General features: G+C 30.8%; 1 pseudogene; it reads left to right on the top strand.

The window, feature by feature from the left end:
- The first annotated feature begins 7,892 nt into the window (after positions 1-7,892).
- On the top strand, positions 7,893-11,673 carry LOC120143159 (annotated as a pseudogene).
- The last annotated feature ends 479 nt before the right edge of the window (positions 11,674-12,152 follow it).

Raw genomic sequence — 12,152 nt, 5'->3', positions numbered from 1 at the left:
ATTTTAAAATAAATCAATCCATATTTTAAAATAATTTTTTTCTTATTTTAAAATAAATCAATCCATGTTTTAAAATAAATCAATCCATATTTTAAAATAAATTAATCCATATTTTAAAATAAATCAATCCATATTTTAAAATAAATCAATCCATGTTTTAAAATAAATCAATCCATATTTTAAAATAAATCAATTCATATTTTAAAATAAATTTTTCCATAATTTAAAATAAATCACTCCATATTTTAAAATAAATCAATCCATATTTTAAAATACATTTTAAAATAGATTTAAATAATTTTAATTTCTTTGAAGAGGTTTGAAGACCTTTGAAAACATAAAACCATGTATGCACCAAGAAGACCTCACGCAAACATTAGAAGAGTTTCTGTCTTCTAAAAAACAAACGGTCTGCGAAGCCCAATGTCTGCGCGTGGTCTGCGCGGCGGAGACATAAGAGCTTTGCAGACCTGACACAGTAAAAACAAACACCACCTAAGATTTAAGAATAAGTATTGCAAGCATGTTAATAAGAAAACGATGATGCGAAGTGCAAGTAAGAATAGAATGGATTTAATGAGACTACATGCAACGGCACGAGAATGAATCAAAGGTAATAGTACTCATGCAGCATTAGTTTCACTTCTCTTGAATCTCATAACATCTGATCTACAAGACGGACAAATATGATTAATTAAAATAACTTTAAACTACATTATATTTTAAAAACATCTGAATAAATTCCTAACATCAACGTAATAGGGATATTTAAAATAATAGTCCGTCTACTAAATTTAGGGAATTGCCCTTTTTCTCGAACAAGGAAAAGGGAAAATAAATGAAACGTTTTTGTTTGGTTTATCGGCAAAAGCAACCGTCTCATCTTGCTCAATGGGTTTGTAACATCCTTAATACCGGGTCAGTGACCAAATTGTAAAATTTCAGAATTTGGTGATTGAAGTAGAATAGTTGAATAGTTCAATGATTTATTTGGGAATATTTCCGGAAAGTTATTAGTAATTATCAAATGAATTAAAGGGAAAAATGATCAATTGACAATAAAAGATATTTTTATCTCCTTTAATAGGAGATTAAAACGTGAGAAGATGAAAACATTCCATCTTCTTCTTCCTCCTCCCCATGGAAGTTAGGCAAAGGTGAGTTTTCTATTTTGTTGATCATTTGTTGAATTAAATATTGGGTTTTGATCATTAGATGATAACTAAGCTTAAGGAAAGCTTAAGTTATCTTAAAATCAAAAGATAAAGGAGTTATGACAGATTAAAGAAAATGGTTTTGAAGTGAAATTTTGAATAGGAAGGTTTAAATGAATTTGGAGGATGAATTTGACTTGTCATCTATGAGAATAAGAAGTTAGAAGTGTTAGAATTAAGTTTGGATAACATGGAAAATTTGGTATGATTATTGATTTCTATATGGAGAATAGAATTTTGAGGTTTAAGATGAAATAAATGGATATAAATTAGTTTAAGTATGTATATTTGAGTTAAGAATATAAAAGGGGATGAAATATGAAGAATTGAAGTGGAAATAGAGAATTTTCGTGCAATGAACAGTGATTTCTGGGCTTGAACGAAAATACCAGATTGTGCAGGGGGAACAGATTCCCCCTGGAGGGGGTATCGATTCCCCCTAAATGAAAAATGGAATTTTGGTTCATTAAACCGGCTTAAGTTATTAACATCAAGTTTAAGGTTTAGGCTTCTGATGGTTGTTTTGAAATGTTATATTTATGTAGATATTGAGCCTAAACAAGTTCCGGAATAATCAAAGGATTAGGATTGAATCAAAGCAAGGTTTTGAACTGTTCACGGTACTATTCACTACTGTTCGTACGGTACTGTTCACTGTTCATACCGTATTTTACTGTTCATAAAACGTATATTTTCTTAAATTGATTATAACAAACATGATTCAATAATATATCATCGTATTTTCTTAAAAAGAGTTCAAATGTCTTGATATTTTATAATAAAAAGGTTTTGAAAAGTTAATGTGACATCTCAGACTCGTATTCGGGTCGGATACGGGTTGGGGTGTTACATTTAATGGTATCAGAGCTACAGGTTTAGCCGATTCTAGGCTAAAAATGAAGTTAAAAGTGTTTTAAAAAGTATATATGCCAACACAATGTGAAAAATTTTCTGATCTGATAGTGTAAGGAGTATAATGTCTTGATAATATAGTTAAGGTGTTATGTTATATTAGATGTATGATAATGAGAGTTTCCAAAGTGAAGCACAAGGCAATAGCAGGGATAAGAGCGAAAACCTCAGGAAGTGTCTGTACAAGATTAGAGAATGTTTCATGATGTTGAATGATTTTATGATGTGTTTTCAATTTTATACTTCTATAATTCATAGAAGGAATGTATCGAAAAGAGTTGAGAATACCCGAGTTCAAAGACGAATTTGAGAAATGTTCCATTGTTATCGACATTTGATTAAATAATAGGAAGATAATGTTAGAAGGTTTTCATTTCTCCAAATTGGAGAAGTTAAATTGAGTAGTTTCGTTACTACATAGGCAAGCTAGAAGTATGGTGGACAAATGTCACCATAAGAATGTTAAAGGATCAAGTGACATGGTTATTATTTGTATAAGAATTCAAGAATAAGTAAATCAAAGACCAGATCATAAGACAAATGAAGCTCGAATATATAAGCTTGAAGAAAGGGAATTACACATGTATGTGTATAAGCATAATTTTAATAAGTTAAGCAAATTTATTGCTGAATTAATTCTGATTAAGAATGATAAGAAGGATACATGTGATTGGTTGTTTACGGTTTGCGCCTTAAATTTAAAGAGTGTTACTGGTTTTGAATTTGTTCTCGTTTCAAGAAATGGTTAATCGCGTTAAAGCTCTAGCAAGAGCTAAGAATGAAAGGATTGGAGAACAAAAATCTCATATGATTAAGAGAATTAGTGCTTCATAGAGTTAAGCACCATCAAAGAAAGATAGAGATTCTGGTTTTCAACTTTAAATCATATATGAATTAGTTGTATTCTCCGTCAGAGAATCAAATCAGATGAGAGTCCGACAAACTCAAGCAGTAGGGTTTGATCTTGAAAGATTAAACAAGGAGTTAATTGATAATAAGTCAGGGTTAAAGACAACCTTTGTGAATTGGGTTAATAGCTCTGTTAGAAGTTATGAAAATTGAAGCAGAAAAATTATTTTAAAGGGATGAGATGAGTATTGAGATCTGGTAATTGTTGAAACAAGTGGAGAAAACACAAGTATAAGAATGATAAAGAATAAGGTTATGTGCAAGTAAATCTGACTATCAAAGGAGTGATAGTTAAGGATAAATATATGTGATATACAAGAGCATGTGAGTATAAAGGACGTGATATGATTTAGTTATGTATAAGACAATGCTGATTATAAAAAGGTAAATGGAATGGTTGAATTCGAACTAAAGGAATCGTATTATGGATGGGTGAGAATGAAGGTTTGATAAGTGAAAGAAATAGATGATGAATTATTTTGACTGGAAAGAATACATATATGGATAGTTTGATGAAGGTTTACGTTTTGATTGAAAGAAATAAGTTGACTAATAAAGTAGTGTGATAGTGAATGTATTAAGGTTAAAGGATTTGTATGTTTGACGGAAACTATGGATTGATAGAAAAGTTAAAAGGATAAAGAAGAAAAAGTATAAATGATATGAAAGGAATGTAAAAGCATAAGGGAAAAGGTAATGAAAGAATTAAAGTAATGAAGTGAAGTTTATGATAGCACGAAAGATTTATTGAAGAGGTGATATGTAAAAGGGAATAGTAGACGTGTAAATAGTATTGTGTATAAGCAAGAATGTGGATATAATAAGAGATTTGTATTATAGATGGAAAGAGTTAGCAATGGCTAAAAAAATTATGTGATAGAAATGTATTGGAATTATAAGATATTGTCAGGTTATGATAACCTAATATGAAGTGGATTTGAAAAGTTAAGTAAACTATTGTTGAGATAATTCTGGTTGGAAAAAAAAGGTATATGATTAATTGATAAGGGTATGTGCCCTAGATTGAACAGTTGTTATTGACTAGCTGTAAGAGTAAAGATGATAGAGTAATAAGATTGGAAGAAAAGATAAAGTGAATTAATCAAGTATAATATGGATCTATATATGGTTATGTATTTTAACCATATAGATATGATGAAGGCAATGAGAAAAGTATTTATAGGTTTTAAAAAGGAGCTTTGAGAAAAGAAAAAAAATACAAGTACAAGAGATGGTAAAGAATGAGGTTATGTATAAGTGAAGATGCTTATCAAAGCTATAATGATGTGATAAAGATCGGTAATTAGAGATGAATATAAGTGATAGGAAAAGAGTATGTGTACATGAATTAAAAGATATGATCTATGTTACAAGAAGATTTTGAATTGTGAAAGAGAAAAGGGATAAGGAAATTAAAGGATCAGATATGATAAAGGTTATAGGTAAGTGTAGATTATAAGTTCGATGGAGAAGTAAGAAAAATGTGCAAGGTAATGTGAAAGATTGTGTGATTCTATAAAGTATACGTTTAATCACGTTAAAAGAAGATTTAAGTTAATACCTTTTGGTAAAAAAAAGTGATTATTCCTTGAACAAGTATGAGAGATTATATGAAAAGATTTTGTGTATTGTAATATAGACAAGAATTAAGGAATGAGTAAAGATTTGGTTTATGGTGTAAAGCAATTAAAGAATGATGAAGGAAATCAATTGATTCATAATATTGAGTAGTAAGGAATGAATGTTAGTGTCTACGTGATGAGTGACATTATATGAATTTTAGAAAGACCAAAAGAAAATGCATAATCGAAGGAGAGAAAAGACTGAAATGGATGAGGTTACTGTTTATATGATAAATTATAGTAGATGAATAAATAAGGGGAAAATGTAGTTGAAGAACTAAAGAAAGGAAAGATTAAATAAAGGAAACAACATGAGAGTATTAAAATATATGTTCTTATCAATGTGTGCAATAAAAAATCGAGGACGAATTTTCTTAAAAGGATGGGAGATTTGTAACATCCTCAATACTGGGTTAGTGATCAAATTGTAAAATTTCAAAATTTGGTGATTAAAGTAGAATAGTTGAATAATTCAATGATTTATTTGGGAATATTTCCGGAAAGTTATTAGTAATTATCAAATGAATTAAAGGGAAAATTGGTCAATTGACAATAAAATATATTTTTATCCCCTTTAATAGGAGATTAAAACGTGGGATGATGAAAACATTTCATCTTCTTCTTCCTTTCTTCTTCCTCCTCCCTGTGGAAGCTAGGCAAATGTGAGTTTTCTATTTTGTTGATTATTTGTTGAATTAAAGGTTGGGTTTTGATCGTTAGATGATAACTAAGCTTAAGGAAAGCTTAAGTTATCTTAAAATCAAAATATAAATGAGTTATGACAGATTAAAGAAAATGGGTTTTGAAGTGAATTTTTGAATATGAAGGTTTAAATGAATTTGGAGGATGAATTTGACTTGTCATCTATGAGAATAAGAAGTTAGAAGTGTTAGAATTAAGTTTTGGATAACCTGGAAAATTTGGTATGATTATTGATTTCTATATGGAGAATAGAATTTTGAGATTTAAGATGAAATAAATGGATATAAATTAGTTTATGTATATTTGAGTTAAGAATATAAAAGGGGATGAAATATGAAGAATTGAAGTGGAAATAGAGAATTTTCGTGCAATGAACAGTGATTTATGGGCTTGAACGAAAATTCCAGATTGTGCAGCGGGAACAGATTCCCCCCTGGGGGGTATCGATTCCCCCTTAAATGAAAAATGGAATTTTGGTTCATTAAACCGGCTTAAGTTATTAACATCAAGTTTAAGGTTTAGGCTTCTGATAGTTGTTTTGAAATGTTATATTTATGTAGATATTGAGCCTAAACAAGTTCCAGAATAATCAAAGGATTAGGATTGAATCAAAGCAAGGCTAAGGTGAGTGCAATTTAATTTGTGCTTATGTTATAGAACGAACATTGGCTTGCGATGAGCCAGTGACGGATTTACTATGGTAAGAAGTAAATTCTAAAATGTTATGTGATTTATATGTGTTAACAGGTTATTATGTATCTTACATGATTTGCATAAGTATATGTTAGTGTGATAAGTTATATGAAACAATATAAATAATCTATAAGATTATATAAAAATATGAAATATGTTATAGAAATTACATGATGACATGTTTGTTCCTTGGTGTTGTGATATATGTGTTATGTGATATGAATATGGTAAGTAAAAAGGGGTCAATGGGGATGATAAGAATAATAAGGATAAATAAAATGACATGTATATGGGAATATATGTATATTCAATCCAAGTTATGTGAATATATGAGAATACATGTCTATGTGATGAGCTATGTGATGTATATACGAACATATGTGAACAAGATATGACATACGTACATGGACAAATGAGAAATGATATATGTTATATAATATGGACCTATGTGACTACGTGAGAAAGAATATATGTCTATGAGAAGGCATAAGGACAAAGTATAAGCTATGTGACATATGAATATGAATCATATGAAAATGTTCTACGTGTAAGCGAATTATGTGATGATATGATATGTGATAAATATGAAAAATAATGCCCATGTTATGTGTCATGAGATCTAGAGGTATAGTTGGCATGCCAAGAGTAGAGGGTCTACGTGGTCCTTCGGGACAAAATAAGGAATTTATAGGTGGTCCTTATGGACAATCTTATATGGCACTACGGTGCATTTCTACGCGGTCCTCGGGACAAATTCTACGTGGCACTTCGGTGCAAATTTATACGAGCTGTGGTGACAGCATAGTGCACAACCTCACAGTACTTACATACCTTCAGTTCTCACCAGTGTACCATGGGCTAATAAAGAGACAATATCAAATACAATATATATATGATGTATATGTTTGTTTCTATGATACGAAATGCATTATATGAATTATACGATGTTAGTGTGTTTTGTTATGAAATGATATATATGTTCCATGATGTGTATGGAAATGTTCAACATATGCTTATATGATAAAAAGGAATTAGTGATAATAATATGATTAGTGATAAATATGTTCATGATAAATGTATATGTGTGCATTGGTTATACAATGGGAGATATGTTTAGTTATACTATATGTTTTATATGCCTCACTAAGTCATCGACTTAGCATGTGATTGTTTCACACGTAGGTTTGGAAAGCGAAAAGAGAAGTAAAGAGGAACAAGACAGGTCAGTTCTCCTTACCGAAGATCAGATCAGAAATGTAGATTGAATTACATGTATTTTGTTAGAAAGAATTTAGTTGGCATGTAATAAAAAGATTTGAATCTAATATGCTCTGAACAAGTTTTGTAATGTTTAAACGTATTTTTGTAAATGGAAATTTTATACGGATGAAAACTAAGATTTTTATAAATTTATACGTATTTTACGGAAGTACTGTAGCAGGATATCGATTCCCTGTAGTAAGGGGATCGGTTCCCCTATTACAAACTGGAAAATTTTAACATTCGGGTACAGTTCACGGTACTGTTCACTAATGTTCATACGGTATTTTTCATTGTTCATATCGTATTTTATTGTTCATAAAACGTATATTTTCTTAAATTGATTATAACAAACATGATTCAACAATATATCATCGTATTTTCTTAAAAAGAGTTCAAATGTCTTGATATTTTGTAAGAAAAATGTTTTGAAAAGTCAATGTAACATCTCGGACTCGTATTCGGATCAGATACGGGTTGGGGTGTTACAGGGTTATCCGTTGTCTCTCCTTTCTGGGACTCTTGGCCTCGGCTTCTTGTACTTCCACGATTTTATCACCAAAGAGCATCGTCAGCAAAAATGAATTGCTTCTCTTGTTTCTCGTCGCCTAAAAGCAAGGGCGAACCTAGCTTCAGAGGGGATCGCAGTCACAGATCTCCCGCCCAGCCTATCAAATCCAAGCCACCTGGTACGTCTTTCTTTCTTGGGAGGAAGTACGCCATAAACACAATGCATTTCAATTTTGACGCATGGATTATTATGCTTTTCTCCGAACAGCATTCATAGGAATACAGAGCATTCATAAAAAATATAATTAAGGTGTAGTTTATCCTTTTTTTCCTTTTAAGATGTAGAATTTCCAGGGAAGAAAGAGAAACAAAGATACGTTTAGACTTTAGAGTTGATATATGTTAAATGCATTGGGTGATTTTACATGTTTAATCTTTAATTTACTATATAATGTTTTGAAATTAGATTAATATATATAAATTATTTTGGAAATTAAAGTATTATATAAAAATTTAAGAAAACAATTACATCCGTTCATTTGACTTTATATTTTTTATACCATTACATTTTCAATTAATTTAATTATAAAGACATGGTGACGTTAATAATCACTTGACCAACTTAAGATCTCGTTATTATTTAATGATAGCATGAATCAAACGATCTCAATAGTAAATGAATTATTGTTATTTCTTGAGATCTCAGGTTTGAGCACTAGGAATGTTAGAGGTGTGAACGTTTAATCGTTGAGAATTATTTTTTCAATGGATATTACTTTGTATTTACTCCATATTAATAAAAAAAATTAATGATATAATTTTATAATATTTTATATATTAACTTTATATTTTAAAAATTGTATGATTTCTGTGAGATTTTGCCTACGTTAAATACTTAAATTTGAAACAAACTAAATTACCTTAGCGGTTCCAGATTCGAGCACCAACGACTGGAACATGAGTGATTTTGTAAATTTATTTTATTATAGGTTTTTTTTTGTGTATTTTCGTAATGAGATTTATTAGAAAAATATTATCTCATAATAATTAAAACATGAAATATTGTTTATGAATATGTGATTTTATTGAGAAAGAAAGATTTAAAGAATAAAGTTGTCGTTTTTGTGTGGATTAAGAAGCAAAGAAAGAAAACTTGGAGGATGAAAATGAGAATGTAGAGGCTCAAGCATTTACATTCCGAGAGCTAGCTGCCGCCACCAAGAATTTCCGTCAAGAATCTGTGTTGGGTGAAGGTGGTTTCGGTAAAGTTTACAAGGGCACCCTTCAGTCGTAGCCCAGGTTACACACTAAATTTTTTATTTTTCATACCTAATAATATTTCTTTTCAGGGCAAACTATACATTTAGTACTCCAACAATCACTTTTATTCCGTTTTAGTTAGGGTTGTTCAAACAGGTAATTTGGTTAACCGACCGAACCGAATTACCCAAATTTTATTAATCGAATTTTTCCCCTTTAACCATTAACCGAACAGAAATTTTTTCAAAAAAATTTAACCGAACCAAATTAAGTTCGGTTAATTGATTGGTTAATCAAATTAACTAAAATTTATAAATAATATATATTAAATATTAACTATTTTTGGTTTATTCGGTTAAAACCGAGTTTAAAACCCCTAAAGCTAAATAATATAAACAACCTATTAAATATTTAATAATTTCGATTAATTCGGTTAATTAATCGATTTCAAACCGAATTAACCGAAACCGAAGTTTGAAAAAACCATTAAAAGTTAACCGACCTAACCCAAAATTAACCGACCAAATTTTCAGTTCGGTCGGTTAATTCGGTTTTAGCCGAACAATGAACACTTCTAATTTTAGTTACTAAATTATTATTATTATTTTTAAAATTCACACCTAACATTAGTTTTAGTTTCATTTCGTTCATCCACCGTTAAAAATTAATGGTAAGATTGATGTATCACCATAAGGTAATGTCATGTCATCATTGAAAAATAGAAAAATATTACGTCAGCAATTCCATTATTATTGTTTAATGGTAGGTGACCAAAATGAAACCAAAATGTAATGTTATGCTTGATTTTTTTTTAATAATTGAATGACAAACAAAACAAAAGTGATAGTTGGGTTACTAAACGTGTAATTTACCCTTCTTTTTATATATATTTAGTATTAACATTATTGATTACTTGGTAAACTATACGTTTAGTATCTAAAATATTACTTTTGTTTTGCTTTTTGTACTTAAACTTTATTTGTTTTTAATGCCTAACATTTAGTTTAGGTTTTATTTCGGTATCCCGCCTTTAAAACTTAACGGTGATATTAATGTATTGTCATAAGATAATGTCACGTCATCATTAAAAAAATAAAAAAAAATGTTACGTCAGCAGGTATGTTAATTTTTTAACAGTGGGATACCAAATTAAAAATTAACTTAAACGTTGAGTATGATTTTGAAGAGAAAAAATAAAATATTAAATATTAAAATGAAACTAAATTAATAATTTAGATACTAAACATTGATTATTTTATTGGTAAAAAGAAATAAAATTCGTTTGTTGTATGTTCCTAGTCAGTAGTCACCCATTGATGGAAATTGGAGATAGGTGGTTGCTGTGAAACAACTTGACAGGAATGCGGTGCTGGGAAACAAAGAGTTTCTTACTGAGGTTGCCAGACTCAGTCGCTTACAGCATCCCACTTTGGTGAATCTCATTGGATACTGTGCTGATGGAGATCAAAGGCTTCTTGTTTATGAATTCATGCCCCAGGGTTCTTTAGAAGACCGTCTACTTGGTATAATTGCAACTTATTTGGTCATTTTTCATGGAATTTTCTCCTTAACATGGCATTGATGGAGAGAAACGTGAATTTGCAGGCAAAATGGCTCAGGGTAAGCCCTTAGAGTGGGTTACCAGGATGAAGATAGCATGTGGGCCAGCTCAAGGTCTAGAGTATTTACATGACATGACCAACCCACCCATTATATACCGTGATCTCAAGTCCTCAAACGTTTTGTTGGATGAACAATTAAACCCGAAACTGTCTGATATCGGACTCGACAAGCACGACCCTTCGACCGACAAGATGCCTATGCAATCAAGGGCAATGGGGACTTATGGTTACAGTGCACCAGAGTATTCAAGATCAGGTAGACTCACACCCATTGCAGATGTGTACAGTTTTGGGGTTGTCCTATTGGAACTTATCACTGGAAGAAGAGTGATGGACACTACTAAACCTGTTGGAAAGCAGAATTTAGTTGCTTGGGTAAGTGTATTTGGTTACTCATAGTTTTCCAATCTTTCTGTACCATTGAACTTTTAGTAACTATCTACCTGTTGGCTGCTGGTTCTATATGATGGAAACAGGCTCAACCGATATTCAGGGAACCGAGAAGGTTCCCGGAAATGGATGATCCTTTGCTCAAGAAGCAATTCCCCGAACGGGACTTGAATCAAGCTGTCGGGATCGCAGCCATGTGTTTGCAGGACGAAGCCACTGCCCGTCCTTTGATGAGTGATGTTGTGACAGCCTTGAGTTTTCTTTCCGTGGCCAAAAATGACCACTCTGATCCTGTCAATCTTCCTCCCTCCATCTCATCCAATCTGCAACTCCAGGAGTGTAGCGATGACGAATCGGACCATGACGATTGCGACAATGATGACGGAGGCGACGATCACGGTAGCAGTAGCTGTAGAAGTACAAGTATGAATAGTAACGGAGAAAGTTCTTGTTCAAGAGAAGAAGGAAATGCTTCTTCAAGACAGATGAACCATAAGAAATCACAAATACATATATGAAAGCAAACTATGGACTATAACGTGATGAAAACCAGCTAGTCCACAATCATTTAACCTTCACAACAACTACACACATATATACATTTTTTACTTGATGCATATAAATTTTACACACCATGGGATAAAAAGTTTTTTAAATTAAATATATGTACAGATGTATAAATGTGACAGCATCAAATACAAATATTTAATAATATAGTTTGAGTTTGCATGACAACATGATTTGTCTGGATGTATTATGGCTTATTTAGGAGTTAAAGTTAAAGAATACCATCTTTGCATGTTACATGTGTATGTGCATGTGCACGTTCTCCTATTTATTATCCAGTAAAACTAATTTTCAGATCAAGAAAATGTCAATTGTTTTTTCAAAAACATAATATATGTATTTTATATTAAAAATGAATGATTAAATTCATTTCATGAATCAATTTAGTTAAAAATATTATAAAAATAATCTTATCTTTTATATTCTTATATTTTTTAAATAAAATAATTTAAAAATATTATTTAAGAATTGAGTTGAAAACCAATGTGTTT

This window comes from Hibiscus syriacus, unplaced genomic scaffold (genome assembly GCF_006381635.1).
Source record: "Hibiscus syriacus cultivar Baekdansim isolate YM2019G1 unplaced genomic scaffold, ASM638163v2 tig00110833_pilon, whole genome shotgun sequence".
NCBI classification, from domain to species: Eukaryota; Viridiplantae; Streptophyta; class Magnoliopsida; order Malvales; family Malvaceae; genus Hibiscus; species Hibiscus syriacus.
Note: the sequence above shows the minus strand (reverse complement) of the source record. Positions and strands in the feature narration are given on the sequence as shown.